We start from the raw sequence: 12,461 nt of genomic DNA, 5'->3' as shown, positions 1-12,461 counted from the left end.
GGGATGCTCGTCCCGGGAAATGGACCCTGTACCCATTCACACTGAGAAAAATCCCGGGATGATGCGCGTTCACGTGCAATATCCCGGGATTTTTCTGCGAGTGTAGAAGGGATATAATATGTCTGTCAAGAAGGCCAAGCTAAAGTCATGTGAAAGGTTGATGCATTTGTTTGTGTTTAACACAATTTATTTTACCAGCTGCTACAGACAACCTAAATTTAAATGTTTTTGTAACGGGGGTCATTCCGAGTTGATTGCTAGCTGCCGTTGTTCGCTGCGTAGTGATCAGTGAAAAAAATGGCTAATCTGCACCTGTGTATGCACCGCAATGCGCACGCGCGTCGTACGTGTACAAAGTCCATTGTGGTTTTGCACTGGTCCTAGTGACGGTTCCAAACGCACAGCCGACCGCAAGGAGCTTGACAGAAAGAGGGCGTTTATGGGTGTCAGCTGACCATTTTCTGGGAGTGTTTGGAAAAATGTAGGCATGGCCGGGCATTTGCTGGGCGGGTATCTGACGTCATTACCGTGTCACTCGTCGCAGCAATCATCGCACAGGATAAGTAACTACAGGGCTGGTCTTGTTTTGCACAAAATGTGTTTGCAGGCGCTCTGCTGCATAGGCGTTCGCACTCCTGCTATGCTAAAATACACTCCCCCGTGGGCGGCGACTATGCATTTGCACGGCTGCTAAAAACTGCTAGCGAGCTATCAACTCAGAATGACCCACAATATGTAGAAGCTTGTAGCAAGGGGGTAGGGGATGTTTAAAGAGAAGTGTGCTTCTGTGCATACTCCAGTCTTGTTGTTTTACAGGGAGGCTCATGCCCTTTCTTAAGATGGCTACAGAGATCACTACTGAGCACATGCAGGGGCCATGTTGAAACTGTGTGAATTGTGTAGATTGACGTGGTGGGAGATAGAAGTCTCATACTTAGCTACTCTGAGAGAAATGGGTAAAACCTGCATATGAAGCTGTTACAGCATGCCTGCATCGCAACCAATTTGCAACATACAATCACCAGGTGATGGGCTGTATGAAACCTTGATCCGCTCAACCTCTGCTCCTTTACCAGTGTGCATGTAAAGTCAGTACACCTGTACGTGCTATCTATCAATAAACAAACACCACTGGTTAAGCAACTAGGCTGTTCATATCAGAAAGTTTAATGGTTTGAAGATACTATTGACTCTGGTGTTGGGTTATACCATAATAACTGGATAAAGACACCAAATGGAAAGAAATAAACTTCATTGGTGTGCTGATGCAGTAGGTAGGAGAATAAATCCCCCCAAAATGTAAAAAATAACCGTTACTTTCCTTTTGAGGTATTTATTGAGACGGGCAGTTTGGGGCAGTACACTTGTCAAACCGTAACGATCCTGTCGACCCTTTGAATGGTCTGCTTTTTACATGTTGACTTTTTGACCCTGTCGACCTAATGCATGTCGACCATTAGTGGTCTACCTATTGACTGTAGACCTACAGACCTGATACCAGGATTGGGTACAGTAACTTCTGCATTACAGGAACAGCAGAAATCAAAGCAGTACATCTGTCTGGACTATTATATTGCAACTTCAAAGTCCACAGCCAGCATGGACAATAGCTTCAAGCCCAGATATTGATATGTTGTTTTAATGTTTTAATAATTATCATTAATAGCCTATAATAATGATAAAGATATATAGATAGCAGTGTGGCTATTTAAATGTCTCTTAATATATCTATGCAAAGTGTGTGGGGGTTTTGAGAGTTAATTTATAAAAACCACAATATTTAGCAAGATTTGCTAAGAAAACAGGCTAGTTTATGCAGCAAAGTAGAACTGTGTAACCCTGTTGTGCATTGTGTATGGGAGGATTGTTCCACATGCAGAAAGCTGCACACATCAGTTTAGCATGCAGGTCACCTAGAACCCGTTTACTATGCAGAAGACTAGAGTGAGAGGGACGTGGATCATTGTACTGCTGCTGTGCAGATGTACAGTTAGAAACCCATTCAAAGGAAAGTCATCTTGGAAACTGCAATACAGTGAAGTGTTTCAATCACACCACATGGCAGGCCACCCACCCAAGTGCCTGTCAGCTTTAAAAGATGAAGTTTATCAGTTCTCCCTGAAATATACTGAAGATGGATGATCGCACTGAAAACATGAAGTTGGTACGGTGGGTATTACTGTTATATTGTTTCAAATTATATTCTCTGAAACTGTCAGTACATTGTCACTAAACTGCCAGCTACTATGTAATTTAACCGTCAAGAGCACAGGAATTAAGGATATATATATATAGTAAAGTATATGTGCCAACAGGAAATGCTTTGCTAATTTCATTTTACCTGCTTATCTTTAATATTTTATTGATCCATTGTAATTAGACATTTTTTATTCATTAAACATTGATCACATTTATGCCGTTCATACATGTCGTGAGACAAATTGCACAGGTCCATTTGTTCATGGCCGCATGGTGGACTGCTTATAGTGCACCTAGGTGGTCACTGCACATGCATGGAGTTGCAATTAGCCATTGTATTATAAAACCCTTACAAACACAACATAGTTGATTCAGATCAGATTTATTTTCCAGGCAATGTAATTGGTTTTCTGCACATACTATGACGTCCTAATTAACAAACTGGAATAACAATTTTGAAGAAAGGTTTAATATTCTCTACGTTCAAGAAAATGCCATAGACTTTTTTTCAAGTAAGAGGATACACACTATAAGATTATCTGTCCAATCTTTCTGGTTGGAACGGAAATCTGGTAATAGATGGTAGCAAATGACAATTGACCATTTGCTCTTTCATGTCGGAAAATGGACAAAAATGGTAATTTGGATAAATTGGTTAAATCCCTTTGATTTAACTCATTTATCCAAATGCCCATTTTTGCCCATTTTCTGACATAAAGGAGCAAATGGTCAATTTTGGAACTCCTGTGTAAGAAGCCATTGCACTGGCTGTGCTATTTATCCTGGAATATAAACTCACTTGCTTGGTAGCACTTCAGTTTCCAGTGGTCACTTGAAAGCTACCTGATACAGCAGCATAAATTTCAAAGAGGGGAATTTAATTGAACACAATGCAGTGCCTGACTGCCTATATTTTGGCCATATATGGTAGCGCTGACATCATAAGTTATCCCTCACACCTCCATGGGGAGTAACCATGATAATTAAGTATCCAGCTCACTGAAGTTGCGGTGGTGAGTATTAGAGTACTCAGGGCCGGTGCAAGGTCTCTGTGCACCCTAGGCAAAGCTTTAGCCTAGCGCCCCCTTATTTGCAACCCCCACCACCACGACCACCACCTCCCGGAGGGGAGATGCAAGTGGCCTGGGGTGGATTGCATCATTATACATATTCAGAGAAAAGGTACAACACTCAAGGACTTTTAAAGTGATAACCGATATTGTAAACAAAGTTTTAAAAAAAATTGTGACTTTGTTCGCAATCTACTTTTACTGTAAAAGTGCTTGAGTGCCATCTATACTTTATATACTGTATAATACTGTATATGGGGTCTGGTGGGGATATTCAATTGGGGTTGGGTACGGGATGCCACCAGTCAGAATATCAACAGCGGTATCACGCCCACTATAATACCAACATCTTAAATTACATTAATTATCCTTACCCTTTACCCTAACCATACCTCTCCACAGCCTAATCCTATCCCTCCCCAGCATGCTAAAATTCAGGATGCCAGATGTCAGAATTCCGACGTCATATATGTGTATGCTCCTTATTGTGTTCCATCCCCCCATCTTCAGTACTGACCCGCATACAGAGACATCCTTCACTTTTTTGCTAGATGAATTCAGTGGTGCCCTCCAGCGGCTGGCGTCCCTAGGCAGCCGCCTAAAGCTGCCTAATGGTAGAGCCGGCCCTGAGAGTACTGGAGCAATTCAGTACTGCTCCTGTTTCTGTACAGCTGCTCTATAAAGCAGTGAATGTGAAGACAAGCAGATGCCTCAACTCCACATTCGCTGATCAACAAATGGTGAAAATGTACACTGCCAGGATCAGACGGACCATACCCAGGTGTCACCCTCGGAATTGACGTCAGACACTCGCCCTACAACGCCTGCGTTTTTCCAAACAATCCCAGAGTATGGTCAGTTGACACCCACAAACGCCCTCTTTCTGTCAATCACCTTGCGATCGGCTGTGTGAATGGATTCTTCATTAAATCCATTGCCCAGCACCGATCCTCTTTGTACCTGTACGATGCGCCTGCACATTGCGGTGCATACGCATGCGCAGTTTTGCTGAGATTTAACCTAATAGTAGCGCTGTAAAAAGTTGCTGGCAAGCAATCAACTCGGAATGACCCCCAAAGTGGGGTTGACCTTCACGGACAGCGTTGCACAAATTAATCAGAAATATATATAATAAATAATTACACACTGTGGTTGACTTCACCAACAGAGTCGCACAAATGAGTCAGAAATGTATATCATAATAATTACACACTGCGGTTGGCTTCACCGACAGCATCGCACAATACATGTATGAGTAGGAAATAATATACTGCGGTCTGACTGGCAGTGTCACAGTACTTATGAAAATAAAATAAAAATAGTATAGTACACTGGGGTACAGCACAAACAAACAAAAAATATATTTTTTATAATTATAATTTTAGGCTTTTTGTTTTTAGCTTTTAGTTTTTTAATTTTACACTGGGGCAGAGCCCCTGGATGGATGGATGGATGGATGGATGGATGGATGGATGGATCGATCACCCCTTTCAGAAACAGCAGACAAAGCACCCCTTTTTCAGATACAGCAGACAGAGAGGGCACCTGCTCATCTCTACTAAAAACACACAGAAATGTTGAACTAGGCTACTAAGGGGTCTCTTCATGAAGCAGTGGAAACAGTGGAGAAGTGAGCCTGTGGAGAAGTTGCCCATGGCAACTGATAAAGCTAAATATTTATCTTATATAAAACCCTTTATGAGGTCTAAGAACACTGTACGCTGTTTACGTATGGAGTACCGTAAGGGTACGCTCATTGCGTAACAATCGCTTAGCCGTGGTCGAGACGCTCAAGCGTCACGTTCGCTCACGGCCAAGAGATCACAGGCAGGCACGCTATTGGCTGCCGACTAACGTAATGGTTCACTATAGCGTAACGGACGCTGTATCGGGAGCAGGCTGCTCGAGCGATACAGACGCTCACGAGAATACGCTGTTGGTATCGGGCACACTTATAGGTGAGCGACTACCGTAATGCTACGCTATCAGCGTAGCGGACGCTCGAGACCACGAGGAGATCACGAGCGGCGCAGACGCTCACAATGTTAAACCTTTATATCTAAACCATAAACAATGTAATATGCTGTAAAACCTTAGTGTAGAGATAGGGTGTAGATGCAACACAGTGTAACCTTATTAACTTAAAAGCTGTTTGAGCGTCACCGACGCTCTGAGAATATTTAACACTATAAGAAATACACAGATACCGTGCTTAGGGTCCAACGCCTAATATATATATTATGAATGTTATACTTGCAAAAGAATTAATACAATACAAGTCATACACTACAATATAACATAGACTACCTAACCAGATAACTACACAGTAAATACAATACAATACTATTACGTTTAAGAGACTACGAGAGAAAGAGGAGAAGAGAGAGAGAGAGAGATATGGCCCATAACAACAAGAAAGACAATATGATTGCGGAGAAAACTTACGCACAAAGGAAACGATCGCATGCGCCTCTGGACATCCAGCTCCCGATTTTCAGCAATGATAACCGTTGAAGAGTGAGAGCTGGATGTGATCGGCTTGTCTATTTATGCCCCACACACAATACAATTCAATGGTCCCTACAATCTCATTGTTCATTGGACACAGGAATTCCTCCTCGCATTATAACAAAAGGTCATAGGTTGATTCATACAGGTGGGCTGTGACGATTTCCAACTGCTCAGGTGGGGGGGAAACTAGGTTTCCCGCCGCATGGATAATTAAGTGCAAATAATAGTAAATGGACATAAACTTCTTATGTCCATAACTATTCGCACGAGCAATTAATCCGCTTCAAACCAACACCGGAATATTGCTAATTAAATACTCTTCCGATGGATACTAAACACCACTGTATTACTCCTGTCTGACCCTTCGTATCAAACAAAGGGGGATTTCTCTGTTCATGAACATTCTACATTAACCAAACTTTCAGAATCTATCAAAGGGACCATGATCTACAAAATACATTATATAGTGGGAATATGTAACGATTGAGTCGCACGCTACGAACACATGAACTCTACCGTAAATGCACATACCGCGCGCCCGCGGGTGCCCGCAACAGCGAGTATGCGCACGCACGGGAGAGCGCACGCATGCGCAGCGCAGACCTGTATGAGGTGCAAATATGGCAGTGTGCATCGTGATATTTTTCTGACTTTGACAGTCCACCCTTTGGCAGTCAACAATAACTGCCACTTCCTAAAACATTTCAAAACGAGAAAAATATATGTCAGGGGTTAATACATTTACATGGTTGGGTAGGGGAGGAGAGGAGAAGGTAGGAAAAGGGTATGACCTAGTGTGATAGCAGAAGCATGTGTGTATGAATCCGTGCTTGGGGGTCATGTATCATCGTGCCGTACGTGTTTTAAATCAAGCTTCGAGGCATTGCGAAGTATACATTTGAATTCCTTCTTATCCCGTGGTACGGGTCTGTGGATGGGCTGTCAAACTTTACCGAGCTCTTTTCGGCTGTGGTTGTAACAAAATGAGGAGCACATTTTAGTTGATGATACATGAATGGGGGAATATGTGATTGCTGATATCTGTGCCTGTATTCCCTATACTATGTGTGTAATTACCTGAAGGTTGTAGAGATGAAGAAAAGACATAATTACGGTAAATGCAGTGGTATTCTATGTCAGGTAAATGAACATTTGTCGGTTGAAGTCTTGTTCGGTGTCTGTTGGTTGCAGTCTTCTTTGTGCTTTTGCCCATAAGGTGCGAGCAAAAGCTTTGTCAATGTCCATAGATTTACAAAAGTGTTGGGCTAGCGTAATTTTAAAATTTCTAGGGAAACTGGGGATCTATGGCATAGTTCATCAAAAATCTGTGTATAAGGTTGTCAAAACTTCTTCTTTAATCCATCTGTTGTCTGTATACAGGATCATCAAATTCCTCGTCCAAGTGGGTCTTTTTACCTTGGAGAAAACGGAAAAACAGGTGAAAGAAACGGACCGTAGAAATCGCATTTTCATCACATCATTGTTTCTACATTTGGGTCATAAATCAAATCCATTGGAATTACAATTTCCTCACTCCTTAAACTCATCACCCTGGTACTTCGTTTGCACTTCGTTAAAGCCTGACCGCATCTAAATATCAAGCCAATCGTTATGATAAAACCTAAGATACATAGGAGAAACTTCCCTACATCCATTATGACTCCTTGAGCCCATTCTCCTAAACCGGAGAACCAATTTCGCGGGTTCAACCATGACACCCAACCAGTCAGCTCATTACTCACAGCAGCAAGGGTGAGATTGTGTCTCCTGCGAAATTCCCACTTCAATTGGAGAATATCGTCCATCTTTTGGTCTATGACCTCGACCGGGTCCTCGGTACTATTTGTAATATATGTGCAACATTTCACGCCGTACTGCGTTGCCAGTGTGACACAATATCCACCTGTTACTGCTGTGAGATAATTGAGAATCATTCTATGCTGAACTAGTTCTGTTTTATAAGCTTGAAGTTCTCTTCCAGTATACCTAAACGTGTCATCATACATTTCTGTGATATTGTCTAACAAATTTGCGAGCGCAGATATGTATTTATAATTCAACACTCCTCTGGCGGTGCGAGTGAAATCTAACGCGATTAGAACCTGAATCCCGGTGGATTCATGGATCATGTCAGAGGCCGGATGCTCTGTTCTTTCTATCAGGTGCCGTTTAACTACGTGCTCGTAATGGGTGTGAGTATAAGGAGCTTGGGCAACACGGTGTATATCTTTCATTTTGGCATGTGATACAGTCATTACTTCAGGCAGTACTTTTCCAATATAACACAATCCTTCAGAGTTTGGGGCAAGCCACTTATACGCCTTCCTCCCGCATATGAAATATGCATCATCGGGGAGAACATATGGGACGGAGTAGGACATAACCATATTACACATCTTCCATGTGAAATCTCCTAACCCTAATTCTCCCATCTGTCTAGTACACGTATCAGTTTGTACGATATGTGCACAGTATCCTGGTGATACCTCTCCAACTCTCGTAATCCTACTTCCTAGGGTATACCTATATCGGAAAGATTTTCCTCTACTGGCTATGTGGCGTATAAGCTCTGTATCTGTCGGCATTCTATCTGCTCTATATGAAAAGGTCATGGTTTGGTTACTCCATGACACTTCCCAATTTCCCGGCTTTCGGGGATTGGAAATGTTAAAACATATGAGGGATCTATCCACATGATATTGGTGGAGCTTCAAACTAGGAGGACTGGAGATATTAAACCTCCTGTCCACCGGCCTCCCACCACTTAGCTCAAGTACCTCCCCTATCGTTAAAGGAAATGGTACTAGTCCTGATTTGCTATGACCTTGAGGTACTTGAGAGCATACCCAACAATCTGTTTGATTTAACACACTACCCACTAAGGAGTGATAGTCACTCAATGGATGCCGGTCCATGTGGATATTAAAACTGGATTGGCATTTCTTGATGCACCCATCCTCAACTACATTGTCACAGAGCCTACAGATACAGTTTTCCTCAGCTAACAATCCTTCACAATTCCTTCTATGGTCAATGCTATCGGATCGTTTTCTGATACTCGCCTTTGCTTGTTGGTTAAGTTGTTCTTGGAAAACTACGCCTCCATCTCTGTCATCAGAACCCATTCCAGAACCTCTCTCGACCTCCATGGTACTCTCGCCGGAACAGACTGCTCTGGTCAACATCATGGTCAACAGGAAAATCCGGATCACAGTCTCTTGAGGCAAGTCCATCTTATAGGAGGAAACGAAGAAGAATGAGGAGGGGGAAAAATAATTTGAGGGAGATGGGATGGGAAGTGGAGAAAAACAATAAATGGGAACAGGGAATCGACAACTGCTTTTGATCTTGTGATTTTCAATGCTCAGGTGCCGCCTCAGTCCTCCTGGAACAGACACTCCAGTGATACAACGTCCTCTACCGTCTGTTCCTTATCACGGGACCTCTCTGGATCAGCAACCTTCTTACAATGGGACGAATGAACCCAAGTCTCTCTCTCGGCAACTTTCAATGCTGTAGTGCTAGTCAATAAGACTTGGTATGGTCCTTCCCATCTGTCAATAAGGCAACCTGAGCGTAGAAAATTCCGTATCATTACATAATCCCCAGGTTCAATGTCATGACAATTACTATCTGGTAAATCAGGAATCACCAACTTCAAATTATCATTTTGATTCCTTAGCTGTTTACTCATGTTAATCAAGTACTTTACAGTCACTTCATTGTTACACTTCAAATCATCCTGAGGGTTAATCATAACATGCGGTTGTCGGCCAAACAAGATTTCAAAGGGAGACAGATTAAGAGGGGACCTGGGAGTGGTTCTGATGCTGTATAGTACAATGGGTAGAGCTTCTGGCCATGTCAATCCTGTCTCTGCCATAACTTTGCTCAGTTTATTTTTAATGGTGCTGTTCACTCTTTCCACCTTTGCGCTCGCCTGTGGACGGTATGGAGTGTGCAGCTTGCTATCAATTCCCATCAACTTACACATTCCTTGAAAGACATCACCTGTAAAATGGGTACCCCTATCACTTTCAATTATTCTAGGGATACCATATCTACATACAAATTCCTGCACAATTTTCTTAGCAGTAAACATAGCGGTATTTGTGGCCGCAGGAAATGCTTCGACCCAATTTGAGAACACATCTATACAAACAAGTACATATTTCAAATTTCGACAAGGGGGTAATTGAATGAAGTCAATCTGTATTACCTGGAAAGGGCCGCCTGCAGGTGGGATATGAGATGGTTCTGTTGGTATTGCCTTTCCGATGTTCTTTCTCAAACAGGTAAGGCATGACATTGCTCTCTTACTTGCATGAGATGAAAATCCTGGGGCGCACCAATATGCTCTTACCAACTTGCACATTCCTTCCTTGCCCAGATGAGTCAGCCCGTGTGCTGCCTCAGCTAAGCATGGAAGATATGCTCTGGGGGCCACCGGTTTACCTTGTCCATCCGTCCAGAGTCCTGAGGACTCCTGGCCATATCCCTTTGCCTTCCAGACTGCCTTTTCCTGTGTGGAACACAAATTTTGCATTTCACACAACTTCTGTGTGTTGATGGTATTAAATACCATCAGTTGCGTGGTGTCTGTCTGTCTGGGGGTACCAGCTGCTAACTTAGCTGCTTCATCTGCTCGGCTGTTACCAAGTGATACTGGGTCTTGGCTATATGTGTGTGCTTTACACTTGATAACAGCCACTCTGTCGGGTTCCTGTATCGCTGTTAGAAGCCTTTTGATGTGAGCTGCATGCGCTATCGGTGTACCAGCTGCCGTCATGAAATTTCTGAGGCGCCATAGGGCTCCGAAATCATGGACTACCCCGAATGCGTATCTAGAGTCGGTATAGATATTGGCTGATTTGCCCTTAGCCAATTCACATGCTCTGGTTAGGGCGACCAGTTCAGCAACCTGGGCTGAGTGAGGTGGGCCTAGCGGTTCCGCTTCTATGGTGCCTTGGTCATCTACGACTGCGTATCCAGTACACAAGTCTCCCGAGTCTGACTGTCTATGACAACTACCGTCCGTGTAGAAAGTTAGATCTACATCTTCCAGTGGGTTGTCACTGATGTCAGGCCTTGCGGTAAAATTTTGGGTCAAATATTCCATACAATCATGTGTGTCTTCCTTTGTGTTAAATTCTCCTTCCCCACCACTCTCATCCTCCACCCTTTGTGCCTGTCCAGGCACACCTGGGAGATATGTTGCAGGATTTAATGCACTGCATCTCCTTATGGTGATGTTTACGGGGGCCATTAGTGCCAATTCCCATCTTGTAAACCGCGCTGATGAGACGTGCCTGGTTTGGGCAGAATTTAGCAAGGCTGACACTGCATGTGGTGTATGAATTGTGAGGTTGTGACCTAGCACTACATCTTCGCTTTTCGTTACTAGCAATGCTATCGCAGCAACGCTTCGCAAGCATGTGGGGAGGGATCGCGCTACCGTGTCTAGCTGAGCGCTGTAGTATGCTACTGGCCTGCTGGCATCACCGTGCTTTTGGGTTAAGACGCCTGCCGCGCAACCAGCACTTTCTGTTCCGTACAGCTCAAAGGGTTTCCCATAGTCTGGCATACCTAATGCTGGTGCCTGCGTTAGGCACTGTTTAAGTCTCTCAAATGCCATCTCGGACTCGTCTGTATGCGAAATCCGATCAGGTTTGTTTGAGGAAACCATCTCCTGCAAAGGTAACGCTAGAATGGAAAACCCTGGGATCCAGTTACGGCAATACCCACACATTCCTAAAAATGTTCTGATTTGTTGCTGGGTTTGTGGCAGAGTCATGTCTCTAATTGCTTGAATTCTATCAGCGGTCAGGTGTCTCACTCCTTGTGTTAGACAGTGTCCCAAATATTTTACCTTAGTTTGGCATAATTGCAACTTGTCTTTGGAAACCTTGTGTCCTGTGTCTGAAAGATGAAACAGGAGCTGTTTCGTATCCTTCAGGGATGCTTCCAATGAATCAGAACACAGTAGTAGATCATCCACGTACTGTATTAATACTGATCCACTCTCTGGTTGGAAAGACTGTAAACAATCATGCAAAGCCTGGGAAAAGATACTTGGACTGTCTATGAAACCTTGTGGTAATCGAGTCCATGTGTATTGGACTCCTCTGTATGTGAATGCAAACAAATATTGGCTGTCAGGGTGCAGAGGTACCGAAAAGAAAGCGGAGCAGAGGTCAATAACAGTGAAAAATTTTGCAGTGGGAGGGATTTGCATAAGGATGACAGCTGGATTTGGCACTACGGGGAACTGACTCTCAACTATTTTGTTAATCCCCCTTAGATCCTGCACTAGCCGGTTACCCCTCCCCCCACTCTTTTTAACAGGGAAGATGGGACTATTGGCAGTGCTGGACGTTCTTACCAGAATGCCCTGTTGTAGCAAGCGCTCTATTACGGGATACACTCCTAACTCCACCTCTGGCTTCAGAGGGTACTGTGGGATTTTTGGAGCTATCCTACCATCTTTTACTTGTACAACTACCGGAGCTACGTTTGCCATTAATCCAGTGTCCTGTCCATCTTTAGTCCAAAGTGACTCTGGTATCTGGGATGTCATTTCCTCTACTTGGGATGGAGTCCTATTTGTCATAATGGTATGTGACATTAATTTTGATGGGGAGTCTAACATGTCTCGCACTTCCTGAGCGTGATTCTCAGGTA

At 43.5% G+C, this 12,461-nt stretch overlaps 1 long non-coding RNA gene across 1 annotated transcript in view; it reads left to right on the top strand.

The window, feature by feature from the left end:
• The first annotated feature begins 1,916 nt into the window (after window positions 1–1,916).
• The window catches only part of LOC135057657 (uncharacterized), a 28,075-nt gene continuing 17,530 nt past the window's right edge, over window positions 1,917–12,461 (top strand). Inside the window, exon 1 of the long non-coding RNA XR_010244272.1 lies at window positions 1,917–2,169. This is a non-coding gene — a long non-coding RNA (uncharacterized LOC135057657). The remainder of the gene's footprint in view (window positions 2,170–12,461) is intronic.

Source organism: Pseudophryne corroboree, chromosome 3 (genome assembly GCF_028390025.1).
Source record: "Pseudophryne corroboree isolate aPseCor3 chromosome 3, aPseCor3.hap2, whole genome shotgun sequence".
Lineage (NCBI taxonomy): Eukaryota > Metazoa > Chordata > Amphibia > Anura > Myobatrachidae > Pseudophryne > Pseudophryne corroboree.
The sequence above is the reverse complement of the archived record's forward strand: the minus strand, read 5'-3'. Positions and strand labels throughout refer to the sequence as shown.